This window comes from Haliaeetus albicilla, chromosome 23, assembly GCF_947461875.1.
Source record: "Haliaeetus albicilla chromosome 23, bHalAlb1.1, whole genome shotgun sequence".
Classification (NCBI taxonomy): Eukaryota; Metazoa; Chordata; class Aves; order Accipitriformes; family Accipitridae; genus Haliaeetus; species Haliaeetus albicilla.
The window spans coordinates 7,001,937-7,026,445 of record NC_091505.1 but is presented as its reverse complement, the minus strand read 5'-3'; the positions used below and the strand labels follow the sequence as shown (position 1 = coordinate 7,026,445).

The 24,509-nt window shown below is 37.4% G+C and overlaps 1 protein-coding gene across 6 annotated transcripts in view; it reads left to right on the top strand.

The window, feature by feature from the left end:
• Positions 1 to 24,509, top strand: part of GRIA3 (glutamate ionotropic receptor AMPA type subunit 3) — a 155,097-nt gene that overhangs the window by 35,624 nt on the left and 94,964 nt on the right. The gene's annotated exons all lie outside the window — the stretch shown is intronic.

Sequence of the window (24,509 nt, the reverse complement as noted above, 5' to 3'; positions counted from 1 at the left end):
GGTCTAAGAATATAACGCATAAGATGCTTTAGGGCTCTGCTGGAGAAAGGATGCTCTAGATATGTCACATGGATATCCAGAGATGAATTTAGATACATGACAAGAATGACCAGAGATAAGTTTTTACTAAATGAAAACATATTAAAACCAGTGGTTTTATGCTTAAGCCAATTGTTAACTACTAAGAAGCATAAAAAGTAGCAAATCCTGTCAAAAAGAGATCTAAGCATCAGAAACCATTTCCTGTGAGGAATCTTGCATATTTCTGTGGAGCAGCTGTTGCCACCTGCTCTAAGTGTACAGAATTTGCTTGGTTACAGATTTCACCTGGGTAGCATTTTTTGCATCAGATAGATGTGCCACTGCCCTTCTCACCAGCTTTATGATTAACAACTCCAAGACCTTCTTCGGGTCAAAGGGGTCTGGCTAGAGCCAACGAAGCTTAGAGTCCATTCCTGGTTCCCATGACAAAGTTCTGATACCCTAGGCTACTGCATATTGATTAAGATCAAGTCTTCTGTGGCTGTGCTTTTCACATTGAAGATTAATAGAATCACCCAGCTAAGGACATACCATATGTTGAAAGAAAGCGATTTTTAGTCTGATTTTAGGTGAATGCCAAGAGTTCAGAATTTTCTGAGTGATTTGGAGGTGTTAAGTATTTCTAGCATTGAGAAATGCTAGCTATGAGATCAAGTAGGAAAGTATAGAGAAGTTAAGAATGCCATTAGTTTTTAAATCTTTCAAAACCACTAACCAAACATCCATATTTTTGGTTTAGTCCACTTTTAAATGAAAGCTCTTGTCAGTATGCCATTTGTCTGAGTAAGAAAGGTTTGATGTGACCAAATGTGATAAACTTACAGCATGCAATAAAGTAAAATGTCAATATGTTCCAGGACTGATGAAACTTATCATGATTAAGGCTAATAAAGTTTGTTTTGGAAGGAGATGCATCAGTCATCCAAGGTCATGCCTAATAAGAAATTTGGCACTTCAGACTGGAAAAATCATCCAAAACAGTGGCAGTTTCACTAGAACTTGTCTGGATGATAGGACTATCAAGCTAACTGAGATGGTGACAGAAGTCACGAGGGAAGACTTGCAGACTCAGAGTTGCATTTTTCTACAATCCTCAGTGTGTACAATCTTTAGGTAGACACAGTCTAATCATGAGCTTATTATGATGTCTGATCCCTTTGGAACAGTTTGGGCTGTGTCTAGGCTTCATTTTGCCTTGTTCCTACTGAGATTTTAATCACAGGTTAAAACACAGCTCTTGCTGGTGAAATTAGCCCCAGGAATCTGACTTTACCTCTGTTGCCTTCTGCCCCCTGTCTTGACTTCCCATGCACATCCTACTCACAATCTTACAATTACTAATCAAAATCATGTTGTGAACCTACTGTGGCTTGCTAGCTGTGTGTTATGTCAGACATTCAGACTAAGTGTCAGAGTGCGAAATCTGAATTAGATGATAGTGCAGGTGACTGAAGGATTGTAAAATGTAGCTCAGGGTTAGAAGATAAAGGACAGCTGTATCTTTAGGAGAGAAGAGGCATCAGTGGTATAGGTAGCTTGATGATGGGCTTTGAGTTGTTTAGGATAACCTTACCACATCTTATCTTTCCTTCCTATACATATGTTCTTGTTGCTGTTGTTTGATAACATATTTGCCATCTTTTAAAATAGAAACAGAGATGAACAGCTGATTATCTTCAGTTACTGCTGATTTAGTGAGGTTAAAACAAACTTGGTAGCCGTCTTATCAGAGTTATAATTGCTGTATTCTTCCAGCATTAAAAGAAATTAAGAAGACTCATATAGGAGGGAGAGGCAGGGCAATTAGGTACTGAGAAATAGACATCAGATTCCTTTGCTTGATGAGTAGTAATTGTGGATGACAGCACCTGAAACATTTAGCAGTTCCAGTAGGCTGCGTAATTTCTTGTGATAGGCCTTCAAATACAAAAAAACATCCCAAGATGTTGAATAATAATAATGGTAAATGACTCCTTGTGTGGGGTAGTGAATAGGCTGTACATGTTCCTATGTTGAGATACCACTGGAAATGAAAACACTAGAGCTGTAACAATTTTTAATAATTCCAGTCTTAGATACTTTACTGCTTTGGGGCACAAACACTGTAGAGAGAAGGTGTTAAGCAGTTTACTGTCAGTTCCTGAAATAAACTGTCATTTAAGTACTGCCTTTCTATTACAGTGATTATCTCACTGGCTTGTTCTGAGAATCTGAGAAATCTCAAAACATTAGACTATTCTTTCTTATGTTGAATATTAGTTATGGACTAAATTGTTCTTGCAAGTAGTTTTACAGTGTTCTGCTGAAGCAAAACACTGACATGTATTAAACATTGCATTGACTATTAACGAATACCCCATCATATTACAGATGCCATACAAAACTGAATAAACCTTCTTGTGGTTTTATACTGCTTATTGAACTATTTCAGTTTAAGCTTAGGCAAATGGAGAATCAGCTTTATAAAATTGTTTTCCTTGAGCAGTGGCTTCTTTCTTCTTTGCCATCAAATCATATAATCATATGGTTTCCCCCTTGGTGACATTAGGCACAATACTGTGATGTTTGGCTCCTGCAGTGAAGACAAAAGATAAATCTCAAACAATAGAATAAAGTTAAGATCTGCAATTACATCAATAGGTGGTGAAGCTTTTAATCCAGTGAGTTAGTATGTACATTGTATATGTTTATATTTGTAAGTACATTATTTTCTGTTGCTATGAGATGACTGAATGTTGCAGATTGTGCTCTCAAATGTATATTTATGTGCAGGTGCAAAATTCAGTTTCTTAAAAACTGCTAAAGCACACAGAAGGAAAAATAAAATGTGAGATTTATGAATTCCAGCAGCAAGAATTATGTCTTATCATTGCTTATTTCAGTTGCTGGACTTACTCTTCTGTGAAGAAACTGAAGTTTAAGAGAAATATCAAATTGCATGTTCTTCTCCTAGTACCAGCAGAAAAACCAGATTATACTTTGCAGAGAGTAATGATGCATTAGGAAATGGCTGCTAAGGGAAGAAAGGACATGAGGCAGTGTATAGAAGAAATAGTCATATGTTCATTCCATGCCATGTGCTTTTAGTTCATGTGAAAGGGAAAGGCAGGGTTGATTTCTGTTTGTATTAACTCACATCAGTAAGTTGACACTGTTGGTTGCTGTGATGCGTGCAAAATAGCTGATTAATTATATGGTGCTAACTGCCTCAGTAGGCTTCTCTGCAGTAGAACTAAGACTAATTAAGATTATGTCAGGATGAAATGAGATGGGGTTACATGCAGAAACCTATTAAGAATTTGAGTAGCACTTGTCAGGAAAGTCACCTTTTGCATCTCATGCTGAAGACTATGTTTCATCAAAAACCTCAGGTTTATTTCTAGTCTTCAGGTCTGTTTCTCCTCTTGCCTTACTTTACTGTAAATCAGATGTTATTCCACTGAAGTCAGTGAGCCGGAGTAACACTAATATGAATGTGTGGAGAGGTAAGCTTGTGGTTTCCATAGTCATCTTAATGTTGTGTGAAAGTGTGAAGCACTTCTCATTTAATTATAAAAATGGTGTGATAGATTGTAATACCGAAGCTTTTGTTTATTTAAATTGCCATAATGTTTCTTAAGTAACATTTCAGTTTATTTTTGCCTGAGAAACACTCTTTGGTACAGATTGTTCACTTTCCATCTGTCAATACAACACAGGCATTTTGTCCTAAGTTACTTTGATTTGTCATACCTACTGTGCACAAAGACATTGATTTCTGTCATGCAGATCATTTAAACAAAATCACACCAAGTGATTTCTGTGATGTGCATCAAGTCTTCTTCTTGCTCTGATTTCCGCGATGTGCATCAAGTGTTGCTTCAGACCATAGGAGTCATCACAGGACAGGAAAGTGACTTTGTGTACCTACACAGTGGGAGCTCAGTCTAGACAGAGGTACAGATAGATCACAGTGTTTATGGCATTGTAATCAAATACCTCTCTAACTCTGAAATTCTTCTGTCATTTGGTTTTGATTTAGTCTGTCAGTAGGTATCTAGCGATACCTAAAATCAAGGAGAAAAAAGCTTTGGTAAGTAGGGTTATCATTGGCTAATTATTTTTTTTTAATTGTTTAACACTGGCTAGATGAAGGCTGAGGCATGGAAATGTTCATCTAAAGCCCCAGGTTATGTGGCTAAGAAGAGTTGAAAATATCTGCTTTAAAAGCAGTTACATCTTTAATCTTTACTGCCACAGAAACACAAAAATTTGACCTGAACATAACGGATGGGTAAGGATGCAGAAGACCTGAAAATACAGCTTCAGAAAATGTGACCTGTCATATTCCTCAAATACAAACCCTTCTGGTACCCTGTTGCATAAAGAAATGCCAGGTAAAGAGCCAAAAAAAAAAAAAAAAAAAAGTGCAACTGTAAGCTTCTCAATGATTATGTGTAAGGCATCGAATTGCTTTAAACTGGGTTCAGTACAAGGCAATGAGATCTGATTCACTGCTTCTGCTGAAGACAAAGAATAACTCTTCTGTTTAGTTCTGCTTTTACAAAATGAGGTTAGTTATCTATTGCTATCAAAGGACAAGACACTTCTGTACTGCTTTCCCTGGAGAATGAGAGATTGGAGCTGATAAAAGAAGCAGTATGTAGAACCAGGCTCATTATATCTTCCACAAAATTAAATTGATAGATTTTTTTTTTGTATGAAATAAGAGTTGCACTGAAAATTACTGATATGTAGACCATAACATTCTGTTCAAAACATCTGGGGTAAGATTAATTATTGTGGAATCTAAAAAGAATCTGCTTTAGTACCTGGTAGATTCCTAGGGATTTTGGAATGTCAGGTTCTGGTGGACTGAGTCTCTGCTAAAAACAGCAATGAAAAATGTAATCCAACACAGAATGACTGACTTCTGTTTATAAGCACCTTCCATCAGCAGACAGGTGCAAAAGAACTCCTCCTTCCACATAGCTCATTTGTTAAACTCTGTATTGTCTTTCTGCATGTCAGGAACTTTTATCTTCATTTATAAAGATCATTCTTCAATAAAGGGGAAAAATGAAACTCGTGGTAGCAGCTACACCAGCATTAGTAAACCCTGAATTCAGCACCTGCTGAACAGTCAAATGTCAAAAGAATCAATAGCTGAGCTGTTCATTAATATGGTTATTCTTCAGAGCAGGAGAGTTATTCCACTAGCTGAAGAACTGGTCTGATTCCATTGCATGAAGGGAAAAGGATTTAAGGCTGGCTGACAGTTTTCTCAGAATTAAACATGGGCTTGTTCCATTTTAAAATTGTAATTCTTGTTTGCTAGTATGTTTATACCTGCTTAATTCTTCTCAGTTGCACCTATACGGTTGATGCAATATATTTTGCTTACACTTTCAAAAGTATGAAAGGATTTAAAATCTTGACATTATCTTCTGTAAATATCAGTCTGTGCTGAAGAATAATGGAACATACAAAGCATGCTTGGAAGCCTATAAAACACCAAAGGTGACAAAATGGGGAAGAGTTACTGCAAACCTTGATTCTTCTGAGTTTTTTGGCTCTTTTGCAGGAGTGTTTTGGACAGCAGCCCAGGATCATGGGAGTGGTGACATGTAGACAATATCACTTGCTAGCGTTTAGGTAGCTATGTAGATGAGCTGTCTCATTCTCCTTTCCCACTTCTTTATATACTGGGAAATGCACAGCAGGAAATAAAATCTTGGCAAGACCTCCCGAGCTGAGGCTTGGCCTCCATATCACAGGAACAGGCGTCACAGGTCTGTACATTCAAAGAATCATGTGCCCCAGTAACTGCCATCCAGAAATTTTCTTCTAAGTCATGATGTCAGCCAAAGGCAACTTGCAGCATGGCCACAAAATGCTGCATCTTTTGCAAGGCTTTCCTGAAAGGATATGATGTAGGTTCAAGTTTTCAAGCTCTGGTACAATATAAAGTGCACACAGTATAAAGACCCTTATGGTAGAAAATCCATTATTTAGATTTAAAGAACTATCATACTTCATATAGTTATGTGCAATAAGAAAATTATCTGTTTCCTTCACTATCAGCCTTTTGGGAACGAGTGATTTTACCATCTTATAATGACTAGAATTTGTATTTATATAGAACAGAAAGTCATAGATACTGCTTAGCAGTGTTTGTGTGAAATACAAGTAATTTACCCTGACAAAGAGGCAAATCTTGACATTCTTATTTAGGGCACATTGCTTCGTTGCATTCGGCAGTATAATGTATGAACTAAGGCTCTATTCAGGAAACATGCCAGAACCTTAACTGAAATATTCCAGGACTGCTTTACTGTTTGACTTTACTGCCTAAATGTGTTCGGGAATAATCTGAGCCTGAACAGTTAAATCTAGCTTTTGATAATCACTCTCCATTTATTCCCTCTGAAATCTCTAAAGTCTCATACAGACTCCTTTTATCTTGGTCTCTGTGGTACACAGATACAGAAGAAAGCCCTTTTACTGATCCTTCTCCAAACAAACATTCAGACCCTGCGTGGGAGAATGGTTGTTGGCTGGTTTTTGGGTGGACTGAGAGCCCTAAGCGTTTTTCTCCTGATCTTTCCCATTAGCTGCTATTTGTTTAGCTTACCCCTGGTAATCACTTAAACCGTTTTTCTAGCTTATGAACAAGAGGAGTGAATCAACTTTGAAAGTCATCCAGCATGAGATGTATCATACTGGCAAGACTAAGATGCAGCTAAAGACCAACAGCATAGAGTTCATGGCGGTATTCTGTACTGCAGCTTTGTGCCTCTTTACAAGTTTTGTGTATAAACAGTGGGTTCGGTTTGGTGTTGAGATGCCCAGGGAAAATGCCTGAGCATCCCTTGAAGCTGTTGGAACACACACTACTATCAGCAGTATTGTCCAACAGGTGGAGTAACTGCACATGTGCAACAAATCTGCGTCGTTTCGTGGAGCCCCTGAGAATAAGGAACTGTGTCAGCCCATTCATGAAGAAAAGCAGGAACACGAGAGCATTGTATGTCAGAGCCCCGATACTGCTCATGCGGTGATGATGTATCGTCGATTCTTCCATCCACACATAATGGTGTTGTGGTAGGGTATTATGGTAGCCTCACTCAGGCGGAGCGTGAATCCAGTTGTAGCTGAGAGAGCATCAGAATCTGACCTTGCTTTACGTGAAATCAGCTTGTAAAACCAAGTCAGAATATTCAGGGTACAGAGTATGAACGGGAAAGTCCTGCATAAATAATTTCTGGAAGCCTAAAGCAGGATATGTGCTACCCTCATGGTCCTAACAAAAGCAACTGGAACTCTCGGGAACATGAGCTGAAGCCCTGAATATCTTGCATAGTAAACAGAACTAGCAGCATTGCCACTCACCCATGCCTTAGAAATGAAGTCTGCAAACAACTGTATTTATAAACTGATTTGTGTAAATGCATGCATTTAAATACTTACCTTTTCATAAATATTCATGTTTTATCAACTTTTGGTATAGCCATAACATTTAATTTTTTTATTGTATGCGCAAGTAATTTGAGTGGCAGAAGCTTTTGTTCTCAGTTGATTTTATGTGTGTATCGGCAAGACTTAAATGGTCAGAATCTCACATTTCCAGATTTCTTGAAACAAAGCTAAAGTTCAAGACAGTTTCCAAGTGCAAGTGGAGGGGGGGGAAGGGCTGAAAAGACACATGAGAGGGGTTGTTGGCCGTTTTGCTCTGAGACAAGGGCAAGGACTTGACACAAAGCCAAGCCTTAATGGTGATGGAAAGGCTTTGCTTGGAACCAGAGGAGATGAGGTAGAATTTGTTGATCTCGGGGAGGAGATGGGACTTTTTAGACTAGAAAGGAAGGGTATAGAAAAGAATACCTATATGTGTGTAAATTTTTATCAAACCTATTTATTTAACCCTTCTTACCCAACAGACCTAGTTTACTTAAAGTTACTTTGAGTTACTTTATTTTGCATCTGTATATGCAGCGTAGCTTTAAAGACTGGAAGCCTTTGGTGTCTTTGGCATTTGGATGCTCGAAGCAAGGTAGGCTAGCTTCACCTGGGGAGTTGCACTGATTCTGTTCGTGGAAGTGAACTGTCTCGCTGACTTAAAGTCTGTGTAAAGGCCTTAGTACTTTGGGTGGGACTGAAGAAAGCAGCACTGTTTAGTAATGGAGTCAAGATGAAGCAATTTTCAGGTAGGTATCAAAAAGAGAGATGTGTGACATGGCATTAGTATGTGAACTTTACTATGAATTTCAGTGGAGTAGCATGTTCTGGTTATCACGTGTTTTCCAAAGAAAGAGCATTTTGACATCCTATACCTTAATGCAGTTAAGATAGCAGTATTTAACATGTTAGTATTCTTACAAGTTTTCAAATTTCATCACCTTTCACTGGATCTTGACTGTACGTTTACTCTTCCCATGTGTCTTTCTTCACCTAGAAATAGTTCATTCTTAACCTGAGTGACAGCTCTTATTGGTGGCCCATGGTATTTTGTGGAGCAATGGTTGTTTGTTATTCACAATGAGGGAACAGATTCTCTACATAGCCTATGAGAGACCCCACACTTTTGTGAGCATGATACAATAGTGAGATGATGATCTTCAGCCCAGACAAATAATCCGTTCACCAGGTGAAGAACTTCTGCAGAATGATCGCAGGCTGTTGTGGCTTAATGGAATGACTATAATAGTTGCAAGTGGTAAAAAACACCAAACACAAAGGAGATTTCTCCAATGCTTGAAGAATACGTGAGTAAAATGGAGTATCTCAGCAAGTCAGTAAATCAAAGCTTTTCCTTTCATAGAGTGGTCTCAGATACTCCAAAGCAGGTTCTCAGCTAAGCAATGACATGTGCTTTTCTCACTACCAAAAGAGAGGCTTCATATGCAGTTTGAATTTCTTTTGATACAGGACTAAATAGCATGCTGGGTGAATGGTGTGTAAAAATTTAGCTTTGTTAAAGGCTTTGTGCTTTTGAAGTGATTTTCATTGGATGGTCTCAAACAACAGTGAATGAAGATCAACAATATCTGTGTGGGGCCTGCAAGGGTTTTCAGTCCTATTTTTCAGGTGGAAGAATTGATGTACCGATCAGCAGGTTAACAACCTGATCTTCTTCTACTTACGTATATGGAAGTACCTTTGTTGAATTGAAAGCACAGTGAGCTTTTATTTAAGGGATGTGCAGAACGTCATACTGGAAGTCAATGGCTATGGTTACTAGTGAAGAACAGTTTTTCATATTCCTACACAAGAATTCCCTTAAATTTTACCATGAATTTCCCTTCTCACCTAGAAAAAACCTTGAGCCTTTGGAGAAACTCGTAAGGGATTACTAAGAAGCTTTGCATTTAAGATGGTTAATTAAATGGTGTTTGCCATAGAGTTTATATGAAGGAATCCATTGGTTATAGCTTCAATACCTTCCTTCATCTGTGACACTTGGCCCTTTTTAGATTTAACTTCTTCTTTCAGGCTTCAGATAATTTACCAAACTAGTTTGACCACATCCCTTTTTCTTCCCAGAAAATATCAGCTGTCTCAGTAGCATAAAGATGACTTGAATGCTTTGTAGAAGAAAAATAAATGTGAATGCGTTTATGACAAATCCACTCAGCTGGCAGGTAAAATGACCTCATTGTAGTTAGGTTAAGGAGTTTTTAAAGGATTTTTCTCTTACGGAGATAGATTTTTCTCTGGTTTCTCATGAGACATTTAAAATCACACCCTTTCCTTTTCTTTTCTTTTTTTTTAACTCTCCTCCTTGCAATTGACAGTAGGACAGCACTGTGAGCCTGCATTTCAGAAGATGTATAAGACAGTGTACTACTGTAGTACAGTGGAATGAAAAATACCTCCATGAAGTGATTAAGTATTAATCTCTAAAGAAAAAAGGGAAAAGTTCCTGACATTAATTTTGTACTCAGTAACAAGTAATTATTCATTTCTTCAGCTCTAGATGCATAGCTTTTCCTGGCCACCTCTTCTGCTTTGATTCATGATGCAAAGAATCATTGGGAGAGAAAGGTGACCTAAGGTTTTATTCCTCCTGATCCTGAGCTCATCGTGTTCACAGCCTGTTGCTTCGCACTAAAAAGTATTTCTGACTTATTTTGGTTGTCAGCCGCCCAAAGAAACAAATCACCAGTCAGTGATTTGCATAGTATAGCAGCATTTAGGCAGGGCCCCTCTTCAGTTTGTTAAAAGTGATTAAGCACAGAGTTGTCATCTCTTACAACAGCAAAATATCCCCTTTATTGCTGAAGTGTTTCTCCTTCAGTTTTTAGGGCCAGATTCCTCAGGCAGCACTCTGCAAAGCGGGTGTGCTGTGGAGTCTGGATTTGCACGTGAAGTACATCTGTGCTCCCTCCAGGTGAATGGGCTGGAGCTTAAGTAAGGTGAGGTGCCTTTGCCAAGGTAGTAGTAGTTTAGTGAGCAGTGTGGGCTAAGGCATCATATCTGAAACTGAAGAATTTAATAAGCCAGAACTGTGACTACTGGAAACAGAACTCCAGTTCTGTTCTCTGCCCCAGCGCAGTGATCTGTGCTAGAATGCTTGGTAAGCTATGAGCATCACTGTTCCATGCTGACATGATAAAACAGCATCAGTCTGGAAAGGTTAACAGATACCAAGCAGTGGTTGTTAAGGTTTCTTAGGAGCTCCTGAGGTGTTGTTTGCTTTGGGGGTATTTTTGTCAATGCCGATAATAATAATATGCAGTGAATTGCCAGGGCTGTGACACATACCAGATGTAAGAGGACTACTGTTATTTGCATAAAGTGCTAATATTTTTATAGCATTTCTTCTGCTGCTTATGAAGTTATTTCTCCACTCTCTATTCATTTTCAGGAGAGCAATAATTCATTTTTGATAACTCAGATTTTGATAATCTGCCCAACTGTACTCGAGAATGGGTTTATAAAGGAGCGCAGCCACACCATACACTGCATTGAGCCATACTACCCAAGGCCAAAGACAAATCCAAGTTGCTTTGTTCGGTTGTGGCATTTTTTTAATCAGCACTTATGTGTTGTGAGCATTTAACTGAGGCTCCTTTCCCCTTTGTAGTTTAGCCTAATGAAATGGCGACTAATCACTGAAAAGCCTTTTCGTTCCTTTCATTTTCTCCTTAATGGCATGGTGTACAAAGCAGTCTCAAAGACAATGGCTCTGAGCTGTTCTTAAGCTGTCTAGTTCTCAGAGCCATAGTTAAGAAGACTTTTCCAGAGAAGAAAATGCATGACAGTGGTCATTAAAGATTTTCTCAGGGTACTTTAGAATATTTTAAACACTCTGAAGCCATCACATAAATATGGCAAATAATGCAGGCACTTTCAGGTGTCTTTTTAGCAAGGTGTTTCATGCTGATCACTCTAAGGGCATAGTATTGTCATTTTTGTAGCAAAGGCTATACATGACCTTGTAAATTTATACTGGGATTCCCTTGGTGATATAAAAATAATGATGTAGTCTCAGAATTAACATGGGAAAGCGTTTGCTAAAACTCTTGGGTGCCTTCAATTCAGTACGAGTGGTGTAGTTAATACCCAAGTATGGGTGGTTCTAATGGGTGAATACATAAAATATTAACTATAAAATGTTGGATAAAGTTGTGATATAAACAATATATTTTCTCTATTGGACATAATTTTCAGTTGCCATTATGTCCTGCTGAGCCATCTAAAATATATGAAAGAATCCATAATTGTCACTGCTCTTTATGAAATGTCAAAGTCATATACTATGTTGACCTCAATCTATGTGCATTAATTCATGAAGAATTTAATTAGATGAGTTTAAGTCGGAACTGCAGTATAAAAACCTTTCAGTGCAGTTTAATTATTTTGCCAGCATTATATACACATAACACCATCGTAGTCTAGACTGGATTGTGTCATGATCTGCTCCTAAGACTAAAGATATTGTAAATGTGTTTCTAGATCAAAGAGTGCTATTTGCTGCAATCTCATTTCTCACTGGCTTTTTTTCCCCTGCTTAAAAAGGGGGAAATTATGATTTTAGGAGCAAATATTAGTCTTCAGTTTGTGTAGTTTAGCACATCTTTTATTAGCAAGCTAAGGCTTTATTCTTTGGAGGGGGGAGAAGGACAAAAAAGAGGGAAATGAAAAATAAAGCAGCCAGTCTTTTGACATTGTTTGGCTCAGCAAGAGCAAACCTTTGAGTTGACTACACCGGTGTCAGTAATTGCTCTGTAGATAGAATTGCCTATTGCTTAGTAGTACTAGCATTATTGATCAGTTGTTTTTGCCCATGAACTGACAATGATAACCTCAAATTAGATCAAGTTTTATTAAAGAAATAAAATCAAATTATGCCCGGCTGTAGACAAATAATAATGAGTTATGTGAACACATAATTATTGCAATAACATTTTTTGCAGAGATTTCTTGAAAATAAACCCCCAAACCCTCCTGTTTGGTTTTTTTGTGTCATTTGTTAATGCAGTTCTCTCCCTCCCTCACCTACACTGGTACTGTGGAAGCCTACTTATTTTTAATGATATCGTAACAGTTGCCACAAAGAGGTGGGGAGATGGGGGCAGGAGGGGAGATCTGAGCTTTTCTTTGAAAGGGGTGCTATATGATGGGGTGAATATATGGATGCATAAGTTATTGCAGCCTCAAGGCAGCAGTAATTTATGCACTGACAGTTTGAGTTTCATGCTATGCTATTTTAAAAAAGCATTACAAAGTAACTGCCTCTGTTACATTAGTGTATGTGTTGGTTTTAGAAGTATTCCACATCACTGAGACAGTTTGAACACAAACATTTGAGAAACATTCATCACAGTGTGGCAGTTGTCCTGTTTCAGTAAGAAAAAAAAAAAACCCTAGCAATTTAAAAAGGATAGTTATTTTCCACATTTTAAAATGAATTTGGGTACCCTGAAGGATTTTTCAGGGTTGTTTCATTGCTTATTTTTAGATATGTTGATGGAAGTGAAAATTGTGGCATTAGATGATGCATGTATATTGTATTAGTATCGTTATTATTGTAGTTGTCCTCTCTGGATCCATTTAGCTACACTTCTCAAAGAATGCAACAAAATGGATGTGAATGGCATACATTTGAATAATGACCATTTTGGTTTGCATGTTTTCCTTATGCTACAAATCAGAGAAAACTCTAGCTGCACACAGCATCCATAACGTTTAAGACCAAAGAATGCTTCCCTTTTGACATGAACCATATAATAATATTTATGCATTAAAGCACCATGTCCTTACAAGGAAGTATTCGACTTGGCTGTTTGATTATGAATTCCCATTTATATAGCAGTAATTTCCATTAGTTTAACAATTATTATGAAACTACACATCTGGAAGCATAAATAAGAACAGTGGCTTCAAAAGTTTGAAGTCTATAGAATTACACTGAGTTTTCATTAATAATATATATGAAGCCAAACAAATTAAGTGCAAGCAGCTGTAGACCATTACAGTTTAGATTTAATTTAAGTAATCTCTGGATTGACCTTCTTCAAAAACGGGCCACAGTAGGCAATACAAATACATCATCGTCTGTCTTATAGTGAATTTTAGATGCCAGCTGCATCCTCATAACACTTTATTTGGTCTCCTGTAAAAATTATAGATAAAAAGATAATGGGAGCAATGATATTTGTTCTTAAGTTTTAAGTGCTATTCATTTTGCATAGATATCGTCTTAGTTTATGGGATATTCATTTGCATTTTTCTGCAGATAGTGTTTTTGTGACTTTAGTGACCTCCCTCTGACTATAAAGCTGGATTTTTGTCAAAATGTTTTTAACATTAAAACTTTTACTGCAGGGGATTCAGACTGCTACTGAAAGTAACCAAGTTGGTTCAGTTGTGTAAAAATCAGAATATGCCTCAGAGCATAGCAAAAGCCATTCATTGCATTTCTTTGAAGTGAAGCAATGCAGATTTGCACAGATGAAGATTCGACCTTATGTGTTTAAATATTTGAAACAACGAAATTGTAATGCAGAGATAAAAACGTGTACAAAATCATTATTATAAAAGAAGATGAAAAATTCTCCCATATTTTGATATGCAAGTATGTTCTTTTTTCCAAATCCCAGATAGGTAATTTTTAGGACTTCACATGAATAATGGATGCTATTTAAAATGTTTCCTTAAGAACAGTGAGTTCATTGTATCAATAATAGACAATTTTCATTGTGGGCCAGTTTGTAATATTTTGATTGTCATGTTTTATACCACTCTTGAGGTCAGATGGTAGAAATCCACTTAATTGTTGTATTTAACCTGCAGACATTACTGAAGGTGGGGAGTGAATACATTTTTGGTTTTTGTTTCTACATCATCTACCACATTGGGGGTTCTTGAGAACTACTTTAAACAAAGAGTTGCTGATTATTATACTAGAATAAAGGGAAACAAGAGAGGCTTCAGTGGACATCTTGGTAGAAAACTGAGAATTAGCTTCAGTTTTATTACTTGAGCTGTGTTTATATGAGTTACAGTATGAGGAATAGTGGCCCCAACTGTCACACAGGGACCAGAGTCTAGAAGCAATAAAAACAGAAATCACTGTGTCACAAGGGAAACTAGTTTTCTGTAAACTAATAAAAATGATGTTCTAATGTGTGATCCTTCAGGGATTTTTAGGGGCATATTTGTTAAAGAAATGCTGAAAGCTTTCCCTAGCTTTAGTCTTTTTTAATGACTGTCCTTTACAGAATATTCCTTGGTGCAGTACCTTCTTCTCAAGTTACTATTCACAGTCTTTTCTCATTTCCTTTCCAGGGCTTTCTGCTTTATTCTGTGATAATGCAGCACTAGGTTCTTAGGCATAAGTAACAAATTTATATTTTCTCTCTTGCCTGACAGAATTAAAGCTTAAAAAGAAAATTTTTTTCAAGTTAAAGTCAGGTGGAACCTGAAAGGAGTGGGAAATGTTGAGTGAAACAGAAATTACAAAATTCATTTTGGACAAAGCTGAAAAGTGTTAGTTTATCTGCAAAAACTCTGGTCCATGTTATTTCAAGACTAACCTTTAGTTTAAACTTTGTTCAGATTTTGAAAGTAAAAGTCATTAACTTTCATTTTGAAAAATATTTTCTTCCATTTTTTTCAGCCAGAGTTATAAATTCAGCTTGGCCTAAATTAACTTGTAACTGTGGTCCCTTCCTCTCCTAAAGGTCTGTTCTTCCAGTAAATGTAATGTTAATTGAAAAAAATTCACCAGCTCTATTACTAAATTAATGGAGCTGTAATTGCTAACGGGACGCTTCCCTAACTGTTAAGTGAAGTTATATGCCCATATGTGACTCATGCAGGGCATCAAAGAACATTTTTAATTTATTTGAGAGTGGTCAATGGCCACACTTTATAGAAGAAAACCAGCCAGCAATAAACACGCTGCTTTTTGCCAAAAAGAAATGTATCAGAACATTATTTTAGCAATCTCCACATCTCAGCTAAGTACTATATCATATTATTCTGTGCAAGCATATAATTTTACTGAGACTAGAATAATTTGCATACCCACCTTCAATTGTTACATCCACTTTTTGTTTTATTTTATTAATAACTATTTAAAAAATAATAAATCACAGTTAAGACACTGTAAACATATTATAAATATGTTCCCGTGTTAAATTTGGCCAAAACCAAAATGGATATTTAGCAATGATTTTTAAATCATTAAATTATGGAATTATTGCCCTTCTGCATTATATAAAATTACTTGGCATTCATTGATCATTTATTGGTATTTATAAACATGTCCTAAACAAAAAGCATGAAATTATCGTTACACATTTTTCTAAGACAAATATAACAGGTTTTGATTAAAATTGTTCAGGTGCAGAGCAAATGTTTTCATGTTTGTTTTATTTTCTGCTCAGTGTAGTCTTGTCCCTGTGACTTTTGTGTACTGTTGTAGTGTTGATCATGCATTGTAGTGTCTTTGTAGACTTCTTAAACGCTGTTCACTTAAGCAACAAGTTAGCAAAGTGAATAATAACATATTATTTTATCAATGTAAATGAGAGATGCTTTCCCTTTGCCCCAGGTGTTAGTTAGGAACGATTATCAGAAACAGATGTCTGAACCATGCCTATTGTAAAGAGCTATTTAAGAGCTAAGGCTACTGAGAGTAGGTTCTACCCACATGGAGGAACCATCACACAAGAAGCTAGTCGGGTTTGCTTGCTGTCATGTTTCTTGCATGGTGCTTTCCAGAGAGTCAGCCTAATCTCTGTTATTTTTGTCTCATCAATACAGAAGATGAATAGTGCTGCGGCACCACGGGAGTCAAATGAAGCCGTGGTACATAGTTGCATCTTCTAGTGGTGAGAGTATTGTTGTGGATGGGGTAGATGAACCTAGACAAAATCTTACGTTGAGGCTGTCTTATCTCTTAGCCCCGATGGCATGCATCGTTCGTTCTGATGCTAGTCCTTACAAACGCCATGATAAAAATCCCATTAAAGCTGATGAGAGCTTTTCCTTTGTCCTATTCAGTCTTCAAAGCAGAAATCCTAAGCAACTGGATAAAGGCTCCAAAATCTGTTAAGCTAAGTAACAAAAAAATACACGGCAAGGAAAGCAAGCTTTTTTGTACTCCTTGTGGAGGATGGAGAAGTTGGTGTCTCTTCCATCAGCTGTGGCCCTGATGGTAAAGGACCATGGCATACTATTGTATTCTAGCAACCAGCTCTGACACAGTGTTACAAGAAGTGGCCCTTTCCAGACTTCTGGTCTTTTTAGATGAAATCAAATTGCAAGGTAATGCCAACTTTTTTCTTCTGCAGTTAATAGAAATGTATAGTTTAAAAGGCAAGCCTTTATACATTGGGGTCTTGTTTTCTAATGGTGCCTGGAAGAGACTTTATGCATGAACTGTGCTTGTTTCACTAATTGGATTGTTGCATTCAGCTGCTGTGAGCTGCTTTGACAATACCCAGTGGAGCCTCTACCTTCTGTGGGCAAGGGTACAATCATGGTGCATCAGTTTCACTGCAACAGTAGCTTTGTTAAAACCGTCACATTTGCTGACCATTCAGTAAAGGTCATTCTGTTTGTGACAGAACAAGCCAGCCAGAAAAGAATTACACAGCTTCTGGCCAAAAAAAAAAAAAAAAAAAGAGTAAGGGCACCACAGCAATATTTTGTCTTTTAAGATCTCTCCCTTTTTTTCCTTGGGATTCTTTCCAAAGAAATGAAGTGTATTATCCATGTGACTTTGCGGAGAAAGAATATTTGAAATAGCCTTTTAGCAATGCATCAGCTGAGGTCAGTATGTGTATCTCAGATACAGGTGTTGCAGTTTTATGTACTATGCAGTGCAGGGGGATGCAGTCTGTATATCCAGCAAAGTAAGGAAAAGCTGGCTTCCACCACATTCCACCTGAGTGTGGAACAACTTCTTTAATGCAGTCTGAGTGCTGCCACATCAGAGGCTTCATCTCCCACCTTCCTTTGTGCTAGTAATGGTGTTCTGGAACGCTTGGGAGAGAAGCCACAATTTTGGTCTTCAGATGTCAAGAAGAAAATTTAAATCATTCTTTGAAAGACAGCTGCTGGTGCAGAAGCTCACTGAGTATTGCAAGGCAATCCCATGGCACCGGCTTGTTAAATGTGAATCCAGTGTGTGTTTGAAGATTATGTTCAATATTGTTGCTCTGAGGAACTATCTGAAGAATACAGGAACTGAAGCCTCAGCAGGGAGTGAAACCTTTCTCACATTGTCAATAATGAATGCTTATTTAAGAAAAAAATCAAGCAAGAAAATACGAATGTCTGATAGCAAGGAAGAGCTTTCCTGTGCCACACCAGATGTTCAGCTCCATGCAAAATTCCTGGAGAAGTCAGTGGGAGGTTTGTCTAGTATATTAGACTTTTCCGTACTGCTTGAATCACCTGTCTGTTGGCCATGAATTGGTCTCTGTGATTTCCTAAAAGATAATAATTTGGATTCAAATTTACCCTTTCTCTCTTCTTTGGCTATTGTAAAATCAACTCTTTTAAAAGATCTAAGTTAATCCTGATACGCTGTGAGAGCTACATACTCATTTCTTGTCAACAGACATGAGTTTCCACTTTGGTAACTGCTACTGGTAAGAATTAAAGTCTTGGTGGTTGAACACATCCATCAGAAGGAAGCTAAGAAAGATAATTGAAGTGTGTAAAGCTGACAAATAGACCTGAAGAGACGTGGTTTCCAATTTTTTGTGTATAACAAAATAAAATACTGTTTTGCTTTATCTTAATAGTTTAATACAGTTAGCCAGTACAAGTTAAAAATTAACTTCAAGAGACGAACCATATTATTGTGTTCAACCAGAAATAATAAGGCACCAGCACAGTGGAAAAACTACGGTGTGTGCGGTGCAAAATCACAGAATCACCTTGCTGATGTGTGTTTAAGCATGTAAGCAGTTTGATATAGCACGTGATGCTGTTCCCTCCCCAGTGAGTGGCAAAACTCCCTGGAACTCTGTGGTGCTGGAGAAGCGCTCAGTGATTTGGATTAGGTGAATTACTTTGTGATTACTTTGCTTCAAAAGAAGTATTTGCAGGTCTAGATTGTAAGTAAGACTTCTTATAGCTGGTTCTGTGGCCATGGCCTGATCTCTGAGCCAAAGAATTATATGGAAAATATTGCAAATTGTTGGCTTTTAAGTTCTGAATGGCTTGGGGTCCTTCCTGTCATTCAGGTTTATACGCTTAGGTCTAAACTCAGTCTTTCTGTGAACTCTTTTAGGAATAACACATACTAATCTCTTCAGGAATATGGCTGGAATAGTCGCAAGTGATCTCTGAATTCCTGCAAAAATTCCACATGGCTTTAGCTGAAGCAAATTTAGGCTAATGTGGATTGCCAGTGTTTTAAAACTCTTTGCAGGGAATGGAAAAGTGCTGATGTAGAACATACACAGTTAATTTAGCTCTCTTCCTGCTTCACTCCCAAGGTGTTACAGTTCCAGGATGTAAGAGGGAGAATAAAGTATTACTGTGTGTGAAAAATGAAGTGGTGGTGTTATGTGGAAAGCTGAGGAACTGGAATGTTAAGTTGTTTCTCTTCTGCTGTTCAGGATAGATAATGGGATAAATCCACTCCTCTCCGGAGTCCTGAGTACAGCAGACATTTGGGAGTCTGCTTAAGTTAGGCTGAAGGTCTGAAGTGATTTATCCTAGAGTACCTGAACCACTAGTGCAACATGTAATCAGTGGAGGAATAGATGAGACGTGTGCTTAACTGCATGGTGGTAGGACCATGGTCTCAGCCCTGTGTCTTTCAGCACACTTTTATTTTTAATACTCCCTCAGTTCTACATCATCCAAAGTGATAGATATGAATCACAATGGGGGAGGTAAATGAGTAGAAGCCATGAAGTGCAGCACAGGAGACAACAGTGCTATTTCTGAAAGATAGGAGTGAAGACACCAAGACTTTCATTACAGGCAGAGACAAAAGGGCTATCCAAAGAATAAGGACAGAGGTGCACAGTGTAGACCTTTTAAAACAGGGACAGAACTTTTGCTGCATTTTAAAAAAAAAAAAAAAAAAAGAATCAGTGAAGTGATGGGACATACTCCAAACAGTGAGCAAGAAAATCTGGCATTGAGAACTAAGACCTTAGTGAGAGCTGTTAAGTGTAGCAGTACCATTAGAATGGGATTCTTGACCCCTTGATACACTAGGGTATATAGCACAGTCATAATAATCCAGTGTTTAAAGAATATACTTTCCAAATGTTTGCTTTCTTTTTGCAGGAACAACAATAATAGAACATTTTGCTGTAAAAAGAAAGATGTTGGCTTGATATTTCATTGCAGGGGGAGGGTTAGTTAGTATTGAGAACAATCAGATGGGACCAGCTCCCTGGAGTAAGCACAGGCATTATACTTTGAGCCTAGAACATCTGTACATTAATAATTAGTAAGGTTAGATGGAAATTTTTTATTGAAGTCAGTTCTGGTTGCTCACAGGCGTGACTGACCTGGTTTTCTCTTGCTTTTCATACCTGCACAGAGATAATTACAGTGGCAGAAAGTGTTAAAATAAATCTTATTTAGTTTACTTTGGAGGGGTGTAATAAGACTAAACAACAAGTGCCACCCTACTGAAGGAGAGCAGTGGTGGAATGAGAACCTTTTGGTTTAAAGTATTGATTCGCGCAGAACACTTAGAACCTTTCCACTCTGTATACCAGCGACCTCCCTTGTTCTGTGAAATCTTTCTCTGCCTGGATAACTACAGTAATGGTAAATTGAGTGATCAGAACTATCAGTGCTTGTTCTTCTAGCTGTGTGTACCATTCACTGTATTATTTTCTCCTTCAGATTAGATAATACTAAACTTTTTGCATATTTTATCATGTAGTTTGCTAACCATGCAATCAGACTTGTGAGGCTTTGGAGTCATGGAAGAGTAGTCATGCGTCAGTGTAATATCAAAACAAATGGAATAGAAGAGTTCTTTTGTTTCACTGAATATTGGCTGGAATATTCAAATAGCATATAAACATTTTAAATAATAGTAAACACTTGGCAGCATAATTGGGTGCAAAGCCCAACATAATTGGAGTACTGAGGCTGACTGGCCCCAAGGATGTGTTTGTTACAGCTTCCTAATTTTACAAAACAACTCTGAGAAAACATTAAGAACAATTTAATTTGAAAGTATGAAAACAGGCAGTTTGCAGTTTACATGCAACCCCTTTCTTTTGTAATAGATACCCTACTACTCTGCAACCTTGGAGGGGAATTTTCTGTCTCCCTTTTCTTCTTCAAGCTAATAATTGATGGTCTGCCTCAGATATGTGTACATCCCATTTAGTCAGGCAGTCCTTATCTGTGCACTTGTTGAACATGTTGCAATGAAATAACTAATTAACAGTGTATTCTGTAGAGAATTCTGTGCCACTTTTTAAGCAGGCCACAGAGTACATATTCTGAGAAGCACATATCCTATTTTCATAAGTGATTTCCAAAGGCACACAGGACAGGTCTTTCAGAGGTATTTAGGGTTTCGGCATACACATAGTCACATTGTGAAAAGCACCTCAATGAGATCTATGCCTGGCTGCCATTTAAGTCAGTGGAGTGCAGGTACCCCACCTGCTGAGATTCTTCAGCATCTGCATCTTAATTGCCTCTGAAAACCTACTCCTACCATACTACCCAAGTCACTTTTGAAAATAAAAGACAGATGCCTGTGAAAATTTTACCTGTGCTGCACTGTGAAGTGAGCCTGTTTCTGAGAGGATCATAGGCAAAAGTGTTAGTTGTTTCAAATACTCTGGTTATTACCATTTCTAGATCATTTAACAGAACCTTTACCATTTACCATGTGCACATGCAAGTACAAGATTTTTTTTTTAATGTTTATTGATAATATAAAACTAAGAAACATAGTTTTATGTATTCAATGATTTTGCTGTATAGTCATGGATATATATGGGTATATAGTCCAGGAGCAGTTAATGAAGATCTAGTGGCTATTAGTTCTTGAAGGATGCATAAACTTTTATTGATAGCATCTGTGTTTATGGTGATTCAGCAGTGTATACTTCCATTATGCTAATTTGGGGACAAATTTGAGGGTATATGTCTGTCTATCAGCAGGTCCTTTACATGCAAGACCAGTTTTTGCCCCAAGGTGCTCAAGTACGGTAAGGTTGAGCCTCTGCTGAAATTGCCTTTGAAGTCATGTAGGTTATTCCCTGAGTCCGGTTTCTCTGTGAAACTGGTATTTCTAAACCATCAATTATCAGAGCAGTAAATTAGACAAACTCTGCCTATTCCTAGGTAATATTACCTTTTCTTTTTGATAGATCAAAATTGTGTTATGCCTTCCTGGGCAAATTCCGTTTGTGGAGCATAAAAATGAATGGGATGGCACCATGGGCGGGGGGGCAAGGAATCCAATCCATAGGAAAAATGTCCTGGAAGGGGGAGTGCTATAGTCACAAACTATCTTGGATGCTGAAGAAAAGACTGGATCTGAAGCCCAACCTTTGCTGATGTGTGGAGCCAACTCCAGGAATACTCTTCTTCTCCTTCCTTCCCCAACTGAGCACATTGAAACTTGGAGAGATAAAGCCAAAGCTAGACTTTTACATCACATTCCTGTGTCTACTTAGTGAATATTTATGCTTAAATGTTTGCACATTTCTATATAATCCAGCCTAATATTTCATCTGAGCTGCCTTCCTGAGCTAAATCAGGAATAGCATATTCAGTAACTAACCACAGAGGCTTAAATCTGGGGCTTTTTCGCCCATCTAAGGTTACTGGCTCCAACCCCTGTATTTAGAAGTTGCAGAATACAAAGCAGCAGCCAAAAAATATCCTGAGTGTTAGCAGAGAAGGGATAGCTAATGCTAAAATTCTTAATGATTTTTTGATACAATGAAAGAGACCTCTAATATTCAAGTAGGATTATAAGGTTGAGTAATAAAAGCAAGGCATTGTTTCCCCTTTAGTCTCTTTCTTCAATAGCAAGTAAAGACCCAGGATTTCGTGACTGGCAATGGGTAGTCTCTACTCTGTAGGTTAAGCGAGCCTGTTGTGTGTCACCACCCTGCAGGATAAACCAAGTCTTTTTGATACACAAAACATAATGCTGCAAGAAGGGATGGTGTTAGGTCAGTGATACAGAGCACTGAACCAGTACGTCCTCATCCTGCCCCCTCATCTGTGTGAAATGTTTTCAGAGGTAACTTGTTACCCCAAGCTTTATGCTGGGTTGGGTGTTGTATATTCATGTCACGCTGGTTCTCTGCTAACTTTGTACATTGTTGTCCTGTGGCCTCGCTACAGGACTAACCAGTTTAAAGCAGGACGGATGATATATTCGGTGCTCTGGTCAGTCCAGTAGAACTACACTTGTATGTTCAAGCCCAATTCAGACCAAATCTGTATTGCCAAGTAGCCTAGGAGGTATACAGACCTGTTTCGAATTAATATGAGGCCTTGTAATTAATGAATACATCATTGTTATGAAGAGAAATGCCTGTCCTGAAAAAATATAGGTAATAGTGCTATATAAAAACTCTGTGTTACTTGCTACTGGCAAAAAAAAGGCAGAAATGGCCAGCTGAGTGACTAAAAAGAAACATACATGCACACTGTGAGTATGGATCCATAAATTATCATTTATATTATCATAAAAACTCATTTAAATTTCAGAATATTTTTAAAATTGTGCTCACCCTTTGATTGCTATTTTTTTTTTTTTTTAGTGTTCAGAATAAATAAAAGGAAATTAACTTACGGGTTGAGACATGAGACACATTCCAGCTGCAAGGGCAATTAAAATGCTGGATACCAAAGGGTGAGATGTTGATGAAGAGAGACTTTGAAAGGCTGATAGCATCTGTTAATGAAAATTCTCAGAGGCAAAAGATTTGTTTGCTCAGGTAGCTTGAGAAGCAGAAAGTGTAGATAAAGGTTAGGGAGAGGAATAAATATTTTTCTAACATGATTGACTGAAGGTCAGATAGAAAGAATAATTTTACTATGTTTGAGGACAATTCAAATAGCATCATTTTTTCCAAGACATTTATCTGAGGTGAATCCAGGTTTTTTCTGTGATGAATATGTATTTCAATTCATAGTCTGATTACCATAATCTCCTGTGATTGTTTCTTCAAAGGAATAATATTTATCATTTTTTAGACTCAGCAGTTCCAGACATGTTTTTAAGAGAAGGCAGTCAGCAGTACTCTTGCACACTCATGCTAAAAACCCTATATGTATCATGGCAAAGAATTAATGTGTGTTATCAATAATTTTAAGTTTGCAGCATACGTTGAAATTACATTTTTAGCTCTTTAGATGATTGCAGTGATATGTGAGGCCAAGTTTTAACTATTTTCAAAATCCTCTGCTGTTGACAAGTGGTTAAGTTTCCTTTTTCCAGAACATTTATTGCCTATAACAGAATAAATGCACTAATACTCTCTTTTAGCTAAAAAAGTTATTTAAGCTTAAAAAAGAATTCATTTTTATTTCCTTTCTCAGATGATAATTCCACACAATACTTTCCTTTTTTAAGTCTCTTTGTAATTGTATCATGCTTGTGCAACTTTACCTGGAATAATAAATAATGATTTCTGTCAGTATCCCAGTTCACTGGGAGTGAGGTAGCTATTCAATTTACTCTAGCAAATAAGATATGAGGAAAATGTATCCTGAGATACCATAGTGATGTTTTTACTATATAATTTCAGTGGCTAGCATGTTTGTAGACAGTACAGGAATCTTTAAAAGTATATATTCAACTATGTTACGGCTTGAAATAAAAATAAATCTAGATATGAATCAGGAGAACCTGAATTTGAAAATTTGCTCTGTTAATAGTTCTCTGTATGGGATAGGCCAAATCGTTTTTTTATTATATGTCAAATTTATTATTTGCCTCTTTCATATGGGAATGTTGACAATAAAACTGTTAATTTGCAGTGCTTTGAGCGTTATTTAGCGTT